A 9,031-nucleotide genomic window follows, 5' to 3' on the forward strand; every position below is an offset into this window, starting at 1 on the left:
ATACTCACCGAATTATTTTAAACACTTAAAATACTATATGTTAATGCACACTTAACATACAAACTACACACTAAAAAAACCTAAAAACCTACAATTAAATTTAATTTAAATAAAATCGACTTTGTATTTTAATTAATAAAAATAGCGACTTTAAAATAATTATGACACGAAATTCTAGAGTCGAGAGGACGCACACCCAACACCGGCAAGCGCAGAAACCCGACTAGCAGACCCGTTTAACTCGGCGTAAAAAAGTAACACAATAGCGATGAGCAGCTATCTCACTTTTCACGATTTTTCCATACATTTAATGAATCGTTCCTTAAATGTCTCTTTCTACACAACGTCCTTTATTAGTGTGTGTATTATAGTATAAGCTGTCATTCGATCGCAAATAAGCGTCTCTAATCTCGGATTCTGAAACGACGCGTAGCGCCATTTTTATTGTGGTTAACCTTTAACCGCTGCTTTGAAATTGAATTTTCCGTCGCAATTCGCTATTTTGATTTGAAGGCGGTTTTCATTTATTTATTATCTAATTATAGTGCTTTATTGTGTGTGAATGTTTTTGTAAACAGTATATTATAAAAGCAATCATTTAGTGTTTACCAGTTTAAACGTGTAATTGTTTTTTTCGTATAGTTTGATTTATTTGATAATATCATGGTTTATAAGTGCTCTGTTCCCGGGTGCAGTACTCGAGGCCGAGGTATTAAATATTATAGTGTGCCGTTCACAAATAAAAAGGTGGGAAGAGTGGTTAAGTTTATGTCCATTCCTACAAAATTATCCTCCTACTCAACGCGAAAACATTCGTTTTGTCATAAACATTTTATTCCCGAACATATAAAACAGAATCTAAGATTAACACCTAATGCGATTCCTTTAGTAAACTTAGGAAATACAGATAAATATAAAGTTACAAACCGAGATTTGATATTAGAAATTGAACCCACTAGTAGCATTACTGAACCCTTTATTTTTAAAGTAGTTAACCCTTCTGAACTTAATCGACCCACTATAGAGCAAAATTGTTCTATCATACAAGAACATCAAAGTTCTGAGCTGTCTAGCACGGTATCAATTCATGCTTCATTGAATGAAGCAAATAGTAGTACTCAACTCAATTTACTCCCAATATACCTCACAATACGCAATACCCAATATGTATAACCCCTTCCACATCAACCACCATTGCTGTGTGTAATGAGCACAAATTAAAAGTCACAGCCTAGTTAAACGTAGATTAACTAATCGTATTAGATTAAATCCCAATGAATGTACCCCTCGTAAACGAATTTTACGCTCTTCAATTCACATTTTAAAGAATAAATTACGTCTCTTGCAATCAAGGTATAAAAAGTTAAAGACTAGATTTGACCTTCATGCACCAAAAACAAAGGTGTTCTTGAAAAAATATAACATTTTGAGTACATATGGGAAATTATTAGTAGATTCACAATTACGTTTGACTGGTAATTCATTAAAAGGTCGCCGTTACACAGACTCAGAAAAAGTTTTTGCTTTATCATTATATAAGTTAAGCCCTAAGTGCTATAGATTTTTACGAAAACATTTAGCATTACCATGTAAATCGAATTAATTCTCTACTCAGCAATATTCCTTTGAGGCCTGGTATTAATGACTTTATATTTCAACATTTGGCAGATGCTGCCTTGGATAAACGCAATAGACAGGCAATGCACATTAATGTTTGATGAAATGTCCATTAAAAAACACTTAAATTTTAATTTCTTTACTGGGGTCATTGAAGGTTTTGAAGATATAGGTTCTGGCAAACGCACAAACAATGTGGCTGATAAAGCTTTAGTTTTTATGTTACGGGGTTTGTTTTCTCCTTGGAAAATTCAATTGCATTTTATTTTGCTCGAGATGGGGTTAAAACATTTGTTTTAAAAATATTATTAAAGAAATAGTATTAGCAGTTTTAAATCTGGATTCATAGTAAGAGCTACAATCAGTGACCAAGGTTCTGCCAATGTTGCTGCTATTAAGTCATTAATATCAGATTCTAATGCTGAACTCCCTAAGTAGTAACAAAATATACCAATGACATCTGTTATAAAATCGGCCCAAACCAACTGTACCATATCTATGATGTACCTCATTTATTGAAATGTTTTCGCAATAATTTTCAGAAAAAACCTACTCATTGGCAACCAAAGGGCAAAGTGGGAGTATATTGAGAGACTTTATAAAGTGGATGGTTTTGGTGGCAGAGCAAGAAGCACCAAACTTACTGAGAAGCACATAAATCCAACTTCATATGACAAAATGAAGGTAAATAAATATACATTGTTCTATCACAGTTCTGTTTACAAGTCTTGACTGATTGATAAAAGATTGAAATCCTCCCTTATTTAAGCATGATTATTGTACTTTGATAATTGCTCTAATATACTTTTCAATATTGACATTATTAAAATTACCCTTATACAAACTCTAATTGGCCTAACTGGCATCATATTAATTATGCTGCTTCAAATAATAATGCATCAACTGTAGGCATAGGAGTTTGTCACCTACTAAATTAATATTATAAGAAAAAAAACCTCCTGGACTGGATTTATTTTGTCGACAGCTGCCATAACAGTTGATAACAGGTCAAATAATGCCATATGAATAGAACTGTGCTTATGAAAACCTTTTAGATCAGCACAGAATAATTTATGTTTTTCGAAATATGAGTAATGAGCACAGTTAGTCTGTAAATTACTTTCCCAATAACTTTTGAAAATTACGAATTTTTGCTATAACCATAAAAACATTATAGACCTATAATTCTTCATATTACTTTTTTGGAATATAATATATTCATTATCCATAAATGTTATGTTGCTTTCAATAATATTAACAAAAATTCTTCATATTACTTTTTGTATAATAATATATTCATTATTCATAAATGTTATGTTGTTTTCAATAATATTAACAAAATAATAAATAAATTCATCTATGCATTGTCTGTGAGATTTGTATATGTGATTATTTTTTATGTTCGTTATTGACTCTTGATACTTGTAGTATGAATTTGTTAATTATTTGCCATGCAGCTTTAAACTTATTTTTGGAGTTATTTATGAAATTATTATTTTGGGCTTTTTGAGTTATCTTTATGATTTTTCTATAAAGTGTAGAGTATTTTTAAACAATCAGTCTATTTTTTCAATTCGGTTTAAATCTATATTCCCATAATGTCATGTCGTGTGCCAAATATGATACATCTACCTTATATCACCGCCTTATTTTACTTGAAATCCATCCTTGTTCTTTTAACCATGACATAATAAATAAAACTTTATGTATATTCATCATACAGAATCATGTAAAAAAATATATATTATTTATAGATTTAAAGAACACTTATAATGAGATGCATGCATTTATCACTTAAAGCAACAATATTAGTTAGTCTTTGTTACTCTTCGCGATAATATGTAACTTAAGGTTATAGCTTAAGGTCCTATTTTCATACATTTTGTTTAATACGACGAAATTTTAAAGGCCGAAATATCCATGCATATTAATTATTTTTACGTTTTCTTTCAACTGCGAGAACTAATCACTAACTAGACGTGAATTTAAATTCTTTACTTGTCAATACTTGTTTAGTTACCCAGATTAAAGGTGAAACAAAATGTATGAAAAATGGACCTTAAGCTATAACCTTAAGTAAATTATTAAAAGTATCACTGTCTTTCACATTGTTCGACAATTTATTAGACAGCTGTGCACCAGGGTCGTAGCTTAGCGGGGGGTGAGTGGTGGTGGGCTACCTTAAAATACTAATGCAATACCTTAATAATCAACTATAACAAACTAAACATTTTCCATTTCTTATAACGAAGCCTAACAAACTAGATGCTTTTTAATTATATATTCCATATGTGGAATCCTCTAATGAATGAGTCCTCTAAATTGCTCAGTAACAATTTGACATCGTCGGGAGAATTAATGGACTTCAGGATCTTTAGGTCATCAGCAAACATGAAAGGTGTGGAATGATGCAAGCAATTGATAATGTCATTTATGAACATATTAAAAATAACAGTCCCAAATGGGAGCCCTGTGGGTACCCAGAAGCAATATGATGGAAATTGGAACTAAAACCATTAAGAACCACATGGTAAGTGCGACCAGTAAGATAAGATTGAAACCATTCATACATGTGCCAAGAGTACCCATACCGGATAACTTCTGCAGCAAGAGTTCGTGAAAAACGTTGTCAAAAGCCTTACTGAAATTTGTATATATTACATCAGTTTGCATGTTATTGTCTAAGACTTCTGAAAGCAACTCAGTAAAAGAGACCAAATTAGTGCTTGTTGAGCGAAATTTAACAAAACCATGTTGGTGTTCAGTTAAAATGGTTTGAAGTAAGCTTCCAGATATGGAAATACTACAAATTCAAACAATTTTGCCATAGTAAAAAATAGAAATCGGTCGATAGTTGGACATTAATGTGTTATTGCCCGACTTGTGTATCGGCACCACTCTAGCTACCTTCCATTTCTTTGGAAAAATTCCGGTTTTCAGTGATTTTTATAGATTTTACAAAGTGGACTAGTCAGATTTCTTGTTCATGCAACAATAAAATTTGGTGGAATATTGTCTGGGCCAGAACCTTTGCTTATATCAAGAGTCTTAAGTTTACGTGAAACTTCATTAAGTGTGATGTGCAACGACGTAAAACTACGAGTCCAAGTCCGAGGAGTAACTCGCACAGCTATCCATGAAATGATAAGAAAAATTCGGGTTAGCATCGACATTCGACTCCATTAGTATCTTTCTCGTACACTGATGCAAAGTGCGAAGCAAACATATTACATATTTCAACTTCTTTGGAACTAACTTGATTACCATCGGACATCGAAGCTGGGAGAAAGCAAGATCCTCTTCTTTTGGCCTTGATGAATGACCAAAAATGATTATAAAAATTTTAAATATTATCTTCTATACTTTCAAGATAATGTATTATAACATTTATTTAATAAGGATCTGCAACTCTCTCTGAGTAATTTAAATTCTATTCCATTTAACGGGTTCTTAAAAATTTATAGCATTGCCGAAACTTATTTTTTTTCTCAACATACATATGAGGTTGCGATTAAACCCAACCGGATACTTATTACTTCTTAGTTTAAATTTAGGTACATAAAGTTGGATAGTCTCATGTAAAATACCGTAGAATTTAGTGAGCATATCATTGACGCCGTTGTGACCAAGTACCTTTTCCCAATCTACATTATCGAGATGTTTCCCAATAGCATCGTAATCGCCTTTCGTATTCTCGCATCGTATCTATGGGCGCAAATTTATATTTAGTGATTATATTATTATGAAAAAGTCTAGAATATTAAAGAATGATATTTAAATAAGTATTTACAACCGCAATTCTGTTATTTATTAAGTTTCAGAATAAATTAGAAACTGTATTGACTATTTGAGTGTTTGGAAAATAATGGATATTTATTTATATCATTATTTAATTGTTTATGTAATCTAAACGTCTAAAGTAAATTCAATTAGAATTGTTAATATTATCCTGATTTCTATATCATTGTTTTAATCTATAAGTAAAAATATTCACACCTTGTTAATAGCGGCATCTGTTAGAAAATAATGTAAAATAATAGTTTGCTTACTTAAAAGTTATTTATGTAAAGTAATATTATATCTAATTATGTAAAATTCATTATAATATTAATTTTGAATATTCAGCTATAACCTACGATTTATTGTACAGTAATTTTAATTATTTTTCTAAAAGGAAGTTGCAGTTAAATTCACTATGACTCAATTGGATTATATAAAGCCTGGTCATTTTAAATTCACTTCACTTGTGTTCCAAGATCAAGAGAGAATAAACCAACCAATATTAAGTTTGTGTTTTCATTATAATGGACTCCGAACACGTGGATACTGGCTTATCTCCGACATATCCATAATCAGATTTCTTTATTTAATTTCGTTACCATATCAATCAATGAATCAATTCATTTATTTTGCAAATATGGGTACCTTAAGTATTAGGTGGTGTATTTTATAACATAGCGTCTTACCATATTTAGGCGAATGACGTGCAAAATTACAATATAAAGTTAAGCTAAAATAACAATTTAATATTAATATAGTATATTAATATAGTATAGCATTAGGTAGGTATGATAATATAATATAATCTATCACAGTTGTTACAAATTGTTACACAAAATTATTCCTGTAAATATTCTCTTATATAATAATATGTCTTATCAATTAAAAGGTTTTTAATTTACGTTTAAATATATCTATGTTTTCTATGTTTACAATACAACTTGTAATTTATTATATTATATTCTTGGACCCATGCAGATACCGCTCTTATCTAATAGAGCTGTATTGTTAGGTGGCATTTTATTTCGTTTGCTATAATATTTAGTGTACATAATATATGTAGGTTTCTTTTTACAAATATTGAAATTTCGTATATAAATAAACTAGTTAATGTAAAATTTTTCCTTAAGTTCCTTCCAGTTTTAAGTTGCAGTACACCTGGAGCCCTAAAAATCGTATGGCTTCTGCCTGTAAGTGATAATTTATAGAAAGCAATTTAGTTGCTGACCTATTCTTGAAAAAAAAAAATAAGATAATGATTTCTTATATTTACGCGAATGTTAGACATTGAAATTAAACTAATTTTCGGATTCTATCGCGGTGTTCGTATTTTATTTTCTCCCGACGTTTCGAAGACTTTGCAGCCTTCATGGTCACGGGGGATCATGACCATGAAGGCTGCAAAACGTCGGGAGAAAATAAACTCTACCGAAAATTAATTCAAAATAAGATGTTTTACTTTAAATTAATTTATAAATGGTTTTCTGTAAGCCAATTCACAATGTCCTCTAATGCCTTATTTACTCTAGCCTCTAGTAATAACTGAGTTTTCTCAGAGAATAGTACCGTACTATCATCAGGAAATAAAATTATATCATCATTACTGATCCTTTTCCTTTCATGTTTCCAATAAATCGTATTCTGTGATTAAATTAACCACTTTCCCCAACTTGAAATTGGCATAATGTACAACAATTGTCATAAAAAAACCTTAATATAATATGTTAAATTGCCGTATTCTTGTGAAAGTATTGGCCAGAATATCAATTTCTTTGGGCCATTTAATTAAATATCTTTAAGCTCATAACAGATTAAATAATCATACCATGATTAAAATCGTTCATTTATTAATTTACTAATATATTATTTATATTATTAACATTTCAGGTCAAATTTGCAGCCCAAGTTTTTAGCCGGCAAGTGGCTACATCACTAGAAATCAGATGAAGTCTCTGCTATCTCTCAGGATCATGATTACATAAGTTTAAATGAAGACATTGGAAATGGTTTGTTCACAGCAGAAATTCTTCTTTTTATAAATAATTTGTTTGATAGTTTAAATGGTTTTGGTCATTATGGGAATAAGTTAAAACATGCTCTTTCATATAATTCGGAGCACATTGCATTCTGGAATGATGCTGTGAAAAAGCTAGCTTCAATGCGCTTTGACGCTTCCAATGAAAGGGAAAGGAAGCCTTTATCACTGAAGCATTTTGAACATAATATAAAAACAATAAAACATTTGTGGTCAGATCTGCTGAGAATTGATGGTGTTAAATTTTTAAGTCTTAGACGTCTTAATCAAGATCCGATAGAAAACTTTTTTGGTCAAATAAGGGCACATGGTAATTTTAGTACAAATCCTAATTGTACTCATTTTGTATCGGCTTTTAAAACCTTGTTGATTAACAACATTACTACCGGTAAATCTTTATACACTAATTGTTCTGATGATGATGACAAAATGTTGGGAACATTAAAACATTTAGTCAGCCACCAAAAATATGGTTCATACACTGATAGTCTTCAATGTAATGAAACTAACTTTATAGAAATTTCTATACCTAACGAGAATATATTCCAACATAAGTCTGTACCATATATTGCTGGTGCAGTTTGTCGTTTTGATGTCCAATTTGAACTGCAAAGATTGTGATAATTGTACAAAAGCACTATTATCTCAGAGAGAGTCATTTCACGAATTAATTAATTTAAGAGAATATAGTTCCAATGTAGATAGGTTATGTTATCCTTCTAATAATTTTAGTCAAATGGTCTGGCAGAGTATTTACATTATTGACAAGATGATGCCATTTCTTTGCAGTGTTTATATTTATTCTGACTTAATAAGTAATTTAATAAAATATATTGACACTACTTGGTACAACTGTAATATTCACAAAACGGCTGTTATTAAAGCTTTTGGTCCTACATAGTTAGAATGCAAGTTAAGCAGTGGTGTATTAATTTTAATAATAGAATGAATAATATTGATTCAAGGCCTAAAGATATAGAAATGGAAACTCTAATCCGTGAGAAAGTCACAAAAGGATTGAGTTATAGATCACAAAGAAGGCGTAGTTCCTAATCTCACTTAATTAAAGTTCTTCATAGTATTTTGTCCACAATTATTACGATTTTTGCAAATGAAATTGATGTTTTTAAAGTGTATTACCCACATTTTTGTGGTTTTAAATTAGCTATTATGCTTTCTGTTTATTGTATAAAATCATAGTAGTTTTAAAATAATCTTCATTATGGTGACTGTTAAGCAAATAGTTGTTAAAATCTTATATACATAATTATGCTTGTACAACCTAAAATGAGCCTACCAGATAATTGTCAAGTAAATAAATTACATTTCTACAAAAAGTATTATGTGTATGTTTCCCAAATTGTTCATATTTTTATTGATTTACATTGTGCAGAATTAGTAATTTTACCTTTAATTTAATATTATATTTTCATTATAATGTATTCAACATTTTCTGTATTTTGTAGCATTTTTAGTAGCAAATGTGCCATTATATGATATTGCAAAATGTTAAATTATGCATGGAATGCTTTTCGTGAGAGAATAATCATATTCAAATAAATTCTTAGTTTTGTGTTGTTAGATTAGTTATTATACCTA

At 30.2% G+C, this 9,031-nt stretch overlaps 1 long non-coding RNA gene across 1 annotated transcript; it reads left to right on the forward strand.

Annotated features, from left to right (window-relative positions):
- Positions 1 to 2,062: 2,062 nt before the first annotated feature.
- Positions 2,063 to 7,310, forward strand: LOC119192881. The gene is made up of 3 exons (XR_005113770.1): positions 2,063 to 2,301; positions 3,987 to 4,147; positions 7,285 to 7,310. It is a non-coding gene; the product is annotated as an uncharacterized LOC119192881 (long non-coding RNA).
- The last annotated feature ends 1,721 nt before the right edge of the window (positions 7,311 to 9,031 follow it).

This window comes from Manduca sexta, unplaced genomic scaffold, assembly GCF_014839805.1.
Source record: "Manduca sexta isolate Smith_Timp_Sample1 unplaced genomic scaffold, JHU_Msex_v1.0 HiC_scaffold_331, whole genome shotgun sequence".
NCBI lineage: Eukaryota > Metazoa > Arthropoda > Insecta > Lepidoptera > Sphingidae > Manduca > Manduca sexta.